Raw genomic sequence first — 7449 nt, 5'->3', positions numbered from 1 at the left:
TTTACGTATTATCATAAACATTCCTTTCCAGCAAGCTTGATAACAAGGGAGTGGGCAGCTTTCAAAACTCCCAACATTAGGCAGACCTCAGCAATGTCCAGTAAGGTCTTGGAGCCAGGGCTACGGGTTTTGCAGTCCGGCTTGAGACTAACTAATCTAGTTGTGGTGCACGGGACTTTATTTATCATTCAGTGAGATTGAAGAAAGTCAAAGACGATATAACTAATGCTGTGCTCCGAACAAACTCTAGAGAAAGATGTGTATGTGTATGATTTATGTTTTGCTATTTATTGCGAAAGCTTTTTCAATATATAACGTCAATTTTTCTTAAAAAGTGAAATGGTATGGATTTAACGCCCCAACAATGAACACTTTACCCCCCCCCCCCCCCCCGGGGAAAAACAACAACAAACAAACAACAACAACGGCTCGGGGGGCGTTCTTCTGACTGAAGTGTCTTTAGGCCATTCCCAAAGGGGGGACATTAACCATGTTCTTATGGACGGTTAGTAGAATTGTAATTGTAAATGGGTTGATTTATCAATGTCTTGCTCATAACTGTGCCTGAACTGCAACAGGGGACTGCTGCTTTTTCTTTCCTAATCGTTACTATCGTCATTTTCCCTCTACCTTTTTTATGTCTGTCAGACTCTTGTGACCCGCTTTTCCGAGTTTCCTTGATAGTCGAAAGACCTTGTGCTGTTGAAGCTAGAGAGGTGAGCAGGGTAAGCCTGATTCCCTGTAAGGACATCTCTGTTGACATCCACCCTTGCCGCTCATATGACCTTATGCAGTTGCAAACGCCGTAAAACCTCTATTCAAACAATAACAACACTATTAGGTTATCAAAGAGGCGGGACTTTCGAGTGTAAATTTTTACTCCGAAAGACCGAGCCAAGTGGGAATTCTTGTAAAGTGCCTTTCCCAAGGACACAACGTTGGACAGAGCAAAGGCTCGAACCGCCGTCCAGTATCCTAACCATCAGGCTACCGACGCCACTAACTTCAGTTATAATATACGAGTCTGTATAGTATAGGTACAACATACTATTAAGTTCCTTTTTAAAACAACATGAGACCACGACTCAAAAACTCTTACGGTTGTAGAATCCATTATTAGTCTCTTACAATTTTTGTTCAGGTCGGTATTCCGTGTTCCTCTAAAGTGGATGAAAGGACAATGACATCCCTTTAGCTCTGCTTCTTTTTGTCGTTGTTTTTCCCAACGTTCGTGCATCTTTGTAGACGAACACAATAGTTAAAAAGTTATCAGGTGATATCACATGCAGTACACTTGGTATCGAGTGAGTTGTATGGAGGTGTAGCTGTTTGTAGGCCCACGTTGGGAAGAGATAAATTAATGTTATTTTTGTTTTGTTTTTGTTTCCGTTGGATTTGTTCTATTGTATTTGTTTATTCCATTGGTTCTGATGCAGTTATTGTTTAATGTGGTTTTGGGGGCTTTTTTGTTATTTTATATTTGGTCACTGTTTTCGCATCTTGTCAGTATGTAAGTGTTTTAGCGCCTATAAATGGCTGCTCGCACTGTATCCGTCCCAGGAAGTTGAGAATGCTCTCATGTCTGCTGTGGTAATAGTATAGATTGTGAAGCGCATAGAGCTTGCTGTTGAGAGTGGATTTGCGCTATGCTAATGCTATCTCTTATATATTATTATTAGTATCTGATGTCGTGGGCTAAACAATGAAACACGTTAGAAGCCTTAGCGTATGTGATTAAGATGAAGAAAGGCTAGACCCCTCCCTCCGCCCCTCTCCCCAAATCCCTCTGGTAACCGAACGGAGGGAAAGTATAAGGTATATAATGAAAACGGAAAGTGAATTTGATTATCACATTTGTACAAGGAAGATTAAGTTTGTATTCCTTTAAGCCGCAATCGTCGGTCTCCACGTGTCTGTAAAATGAAAAATAGCTCAAAAAATAAACTAACAAAAAACAACAACGAAAAAAACACCAAAACAAAACCAAACAAGAAACCCGAATGAATACAGAACAAACAAAACAAAAAGTAAAAACCCAATAAAACAATCGAACTTTGTTTCTCCGGATATCATTCCAGGAAAGTCACAATACTGCCCGTCAACTACTGTGCATAATAAACAACAAACAAAAATAGTGATTAAAACAGTTCTATCGATCTCACCGACCGTTGAATGTACGTGCTCGAAAAAAACCCAACAAAAACGAACGAGTCATGAACAGTCACTCACTATCCTTTTCGTTTTTTCACTCAGAGGCAAAAATCTCTGGAGAGTGGGGAGGAAATTGTGTTCATGTTTGAGTACGCCAGACTCTTTGAAATAAGTCCATTGTGCGGAGAAAGAGTATGCGGCATGTAATATTTAGAAATAGACGGAACGCCAGACGGAAAGAATAGTTGTCATCTGATATTATTAAGGATGGAAATAATACTATTATGCACGTAAATGGAGAAGAACGGTAATTCAGCGTGATCAAAATATGCTTCATTTTGCTTCGGGGAGTACTCCGCAGTTGGTTAAGGGGTTTATTCAATGCGTCGAAGTTCGGAGATCGAATCCAAGATAAGTAATATAACACTCCTTTGTTTCCTCGGATACCGCCCCCACTCCTCTCAACTTCCCCCCCCCTCACACACACACACACACACACACACACACACACACACACACACACACACACGAACATGCTCCAACCCCTAATTTCAAAGGGAGCTTTCATGGCCTAGGGGTTAAGGTGTTGGACTCTCATTTAATAGGTCCCGGGTTCAAATCCGGATATCGACGTAGCATTTTCTTCTCTAAAATTGTCTCCTTTTTAATCCTGTCCTGCTCTCTAATAATGTTCTGTTGTCTGCTTTCGTCTCCACTTTCTGCCCCACCCTCTCACCTCCTTTGCCCAGTCCTCTCAGCTCCCGTCTCTTTCTGCAGCCTTTCTACTGCTACTCCTTGGCTCATTCTTACTGCTGTTTCAGTCACACCCCTGATCTTATAGTAAGTAAGATCTATACCTAGTCTTTTCGGACAAGGGTGAAAAATCTCGGAGGTCCCATGTGCAAATAGCGCACCTCAAAGATCCATTGGTGGTCCAAAATCGATAAGAGTAGTCTTCAACCGCCACCTGAGCAAAATTCCAAAAGTCCTACCAACTGGAACTGTTTGGTGTGTCCTGTGCGCTCATGACCTTATGCAATTGCGAGCGCCGTAAATCACTTACTCAGAAAAATGATTAAAAATAATGTTAATGTTTCACGCCCCTGTTGACACAACTTGGGAAATTCAGGAGAAGGACTGCCTTGACCCTGCTTGTGAGGGTCACTGGGTCAAAGGTCATCTCTCCTGGTCATCGAACAATGGGCAACCCCCCGAGGAGGTGCTACTGCCTGATGTGTCTTTAGGTAATTCCCAAAGTGGGGGGGGGGGCATTAACCATGTTCTTATGCACAGTAGAATTGTAATTGTAAATGGGCTGATTCATCAAAGTCACGCTCATAACTGTGCCTGAACTTCAACAGTGAGCTGCTGCTCTTTCTGTCCTAATCCTTACTATTGTCATTTTTCCTTTACTTCTTTATTTTGTGTTTGTCACAGTCTTGTGACTTGCTATTTCTGAGGCGCCTTGATAGTCGAAGCAGACTTTGTGCTGTTGAATCTAGAGAGGTGAGCAGAGTGAGTCTGATTTCCTGTAAGGACTTCTCTGTTGGCATCCACCCCTTGGCACTCATATCTTATGCAGTTGCGAGCGCCGTAAAACCTCTACTAAAACAACAACAAAAAACGAACAATGGGCCAGGTGCTCCATCTTAGAATTGCCGTAAACGTTTCTTTTTGTGTAGATTGTGTTACGCCCCTATCGACATAATTTTGGTTCTTTAGAAGTTGACCTCCGAACCTGCCTGTCGGGACCAACCAGGGCTAAGAGTGATTCTATGAAGGAGGGGAATAATACTATTTTGCACGTAAATGGAGAAGAACGGTAATCCAGCTTGATCAAAATGAATACTTCATTATGCTTCGGAGAGTACTCTGCAGTTGGTTAACGGGCTTATTCAAAGCGTCCAAGTTCGGAAATCGAATCCCAGATAAGTCTTATAACATTCTTTTTTTTCTCTCGGATACCAATCCCACTCCTCTCAACCCACCTTACCCCATACATACAACAAAAAAGAAACGTTTCTCAACTCTGGAATCGAACTCAGGTGTCCTACGTGCGACGGCGAAGCATGTAACTGCTAGACCACAGAGACCAGTATAATAAATAATAAACTGTTTGTAGTAAGCAGCAATGAATAACTTGGAAAAACAAAATTTAGAAAATCTGAAATGTTTTTGTTTTTTTAAATTAAAAATTAAAAACTATTTATCTACACAGCCTCTTTTATTTTAAAATGTACGCATGTCTCGTCGCTTTTCCGACGAAGGTTGAAGTTCTCATTTATTTACATGTTTTTCTTTTTCCTGTTCCCTTTAAACATACAGAGGTTTTATCGATTATTTCCTCTGCCATATTATACAGTTTCCTGTGAAGCGCATCCAAAAGGCGGGTGGTCATACGGTGCAGCAGAAAAAAACTCGTTACACGGAAGAAAAATTCTTGCCTAAAAAAAATTTCGGAAGGAGAAAAATACTTCTCCTGAAATGAGATGGGGACAAGCCAAGGAATTAATGCTATATTCCACCCTCTGTCTCCTGTCACGCACATTACAAAAAGAAAAAAGAGATATAAAAACTGATAAATAAAAAAATAAAATAAACTAAAATAATAAATAAATAAGTACATAAATAAATAAATAAATAAAAATACAAAAAAATACAAAAGTACATAAATGCATAAATATATACATATAAAAATATATAAATGTTAATATATTATATAAATATAACAATATAAATAAATATATAAATAAATAAAAAGATCCACGTCAACAGAGGATCGTGTTTATACAATATGTGTTTACAATTAGCGTCCCGTGATAATGGTTTCCGTTGAGAGTTTATCAAGTTAATCCGTGGCCCAAAAATGTCAGTTTCCGTGAGTATTTGGAAATATATTATGTATTATTTTGTATTCTACGGCGTCATTTTGAGAGTTCACATGCGTGTACACTCATGTATCAATTACCTCTCTTTCTCTTTAATCTTGAGACCGGTCTTGAAACCCCTCCCCCCCAAAAAAAAAAAAATATAATAAAAACAAATAAATAACAAATAAATAAATAAATAATTTTAAAAAATAATAATAATAAATAAATACATAAATAAATTTTTAAAAAGAAATAAGATGAAATAAAATAAAATTAATTAATTAATTAATTGATAAATAAATAAAAATGTTAAAAGAAAAATTAATAATAATAATAATAACAACAATAATAATAATAACAATAATAATAATAATAATAATAATAATAATAATAATCCCCCCTTCTTTACTGGCTATCTCCTGGTCCCAAGTTCTAAAGTTGATCCATGTTTAGGCTTTGTAAATAGATATGTGTCTTATAAAAAGTCGACCCCTCTTTCTCTCTCCACTCTTCTAAACATAATTAGTTCTTTTTGTACTTTCCGGTCATCATTTGAGAGTCAAAGATGCTCTTCACCATCACACGTTCTCCCCCCCCCCCCTCTCCTGTTGGGTCAGTGAAAATACGGAAAAAAAGACAGTGAAAGATCTCGTCAGTATGTTAGTGTTTTAGAGCCTATAAATGGCTGCTTGCACTGTATGCTTCGCAGGAAGTTGAGGTTCTTTCAGAATGCTCTCAGGTCTGCTGGGGTAATAGTATAGATTGTGACGCGCATAGAGCTTGCTATTGAGTGGGGATTTGCAATATACAAATGCTATCTATTTTTAAAAACGCATGATCACTCCAATAACTATTAATACTGTTTTCTTTAGGCCATTCCATTTCAAGATCTCATGTTGAAGCTGTTAAGTAATATTTTATACATTTTAAGTATATGTTAAGTATATTATATTATTATATTTCTCATGACGTTATGATGTTACACCCTGTCCAATTCTCATTCGGACAGAACGTCGGCTTGTTTACCTTTTATTTTGCTTTAATGTTAAGATTATTGTTTGTTCCCACTCCCCCCCCCCCCATGTTTATACCAATCACATGGCGAAGGAAATCAATTTTAAAATGAATAAAAAGAATAAGTATCGATAACTCAGTAAAAACCAAATAGATAACATATACAAATTACTTTGGAAATAATGCATCAAAAAAACCCAAACAAAACCAAACAAGTTATTTTTAAAACGAAACTGAGTACTCAGAATTAATATTTAACAGAACAGCTTTGCACTTAACATAGACAGCACTCTAAACATCACCACCCTCACATTTTCACACCCACTAAACCAACGGAGAGAACAGGATCTGCCAAATTCTCACCTCGAAGAAGGAAATAATCACACACTGGGCTAGCACATAGCAGCACTCCTGTCCATTTCCAACACAACACGCAATGCCCACAACAATATCCATTCACAAATTGTAAACATTCCAACCACAAGAGCAGCGGCAATAGCAATAGCCTTCCATTTCGCCGCTTTGGTCTACGTTGGAGAGCACTCACTCTGTGAAGGGAAAGCGCTTTGAATTTATCGATTGAAACTGAGGTACACTTGATAAAACCGCACGCACTGGCAGCGACATAGCAACTACTGTACAGGCTCTCCCGCCATCCAACTTGGCAACGATGCGCAGCGTAACAACTTGCAGTAGCAGCGAGAGAGGTATTGTGAATAGAGAGAAGTGGTTTATATCAATGGATGGTGTAGACATCAGAATCTCCTCGTGGGTCGGCGGTGCTGGATTATTGTAGAGAGGAAGAGAAGAGTAGTTTTCTTGGCTTTTTTGTTTGAGTTAGTAGAGGTTTTACGGCTCTCGCAACTGCATTAAGATCATATGGGCGCCAGAAGATTAGAGGTGTTACAAGAGAGTAACAAACATAAAATAGAAGGACGGGATATAAGGAAGATAGATGTTTGATAGGAAAAAAGAAGCAAACCACACCAGAGCACCCGCCAAGCACCCACTTCTTCTAGGTTTTTGGTTCTTTACTTGGGTTTCATTCGAACGTTATTGTATTTTTATTTCACGTAGAATGCGTTTGTTTGTTGGTTTCTTTGGCTTTTTCTTTCACATTCAGCAATTAAACATACGTGGGCTTGCACTATACTCGCACCCGTACAAACGTACACATTTGCATACACACATACATATTCATATACCCGTAGACTTTCATTTACTAAAACACAGACACAGACTCACACTTATACAAAGACACTTCTGATAGAAAATACACAGACACTAGTAGCCATTTTGTTATAAACGAATGAAAGGGCGAGCACAAACAAAATACATACACTCACCCACGTAGACCAAGGTACATACACAAAAACACACATGCAAACACAAACACGCACGTTCACTCACACAT

The 7449-nt window shown here is 38.6% G+C and overlaps 1 protein-coding gene across 1 annotated transcript in view; it reads right to left on the bottom strand.

Moving 5' to 3' along the window:
* LOC101850015 (otoferlin) overlaps positions 1-6741 on the bottom strand; it is a gene marked incomplete at its 3' end in the record, with an annotated part of 153974 nt that extends 147233 nt beyond the window's left edge. The window contains 1 exon segment of the mRNA XM_005102054.3: positions 6399-6741.
* Positions 6742-7449: the final 708 nt, after the last annotated feature.

This window comes from Aplysia californica, unplaced genomic scaffold (genome assembly GCF_000002075.1).
Source record: "Aplysia californica isolate F4 #8 unplaced genomic scaffold, AplCal3.0 scaffold00310, whole genome shotgun sequence".
NCBI lineage: Eukaryota > Metazoa > Mollusca > Gastropoda > Aplysiida > Aplysiidae > Aplysia > Aplysia californica.
The sequence above is the reverse complement of the archived record's forward strand: the minus strand, read 5'-3'. Positions and strand labels throughout refer to the sequence as shown.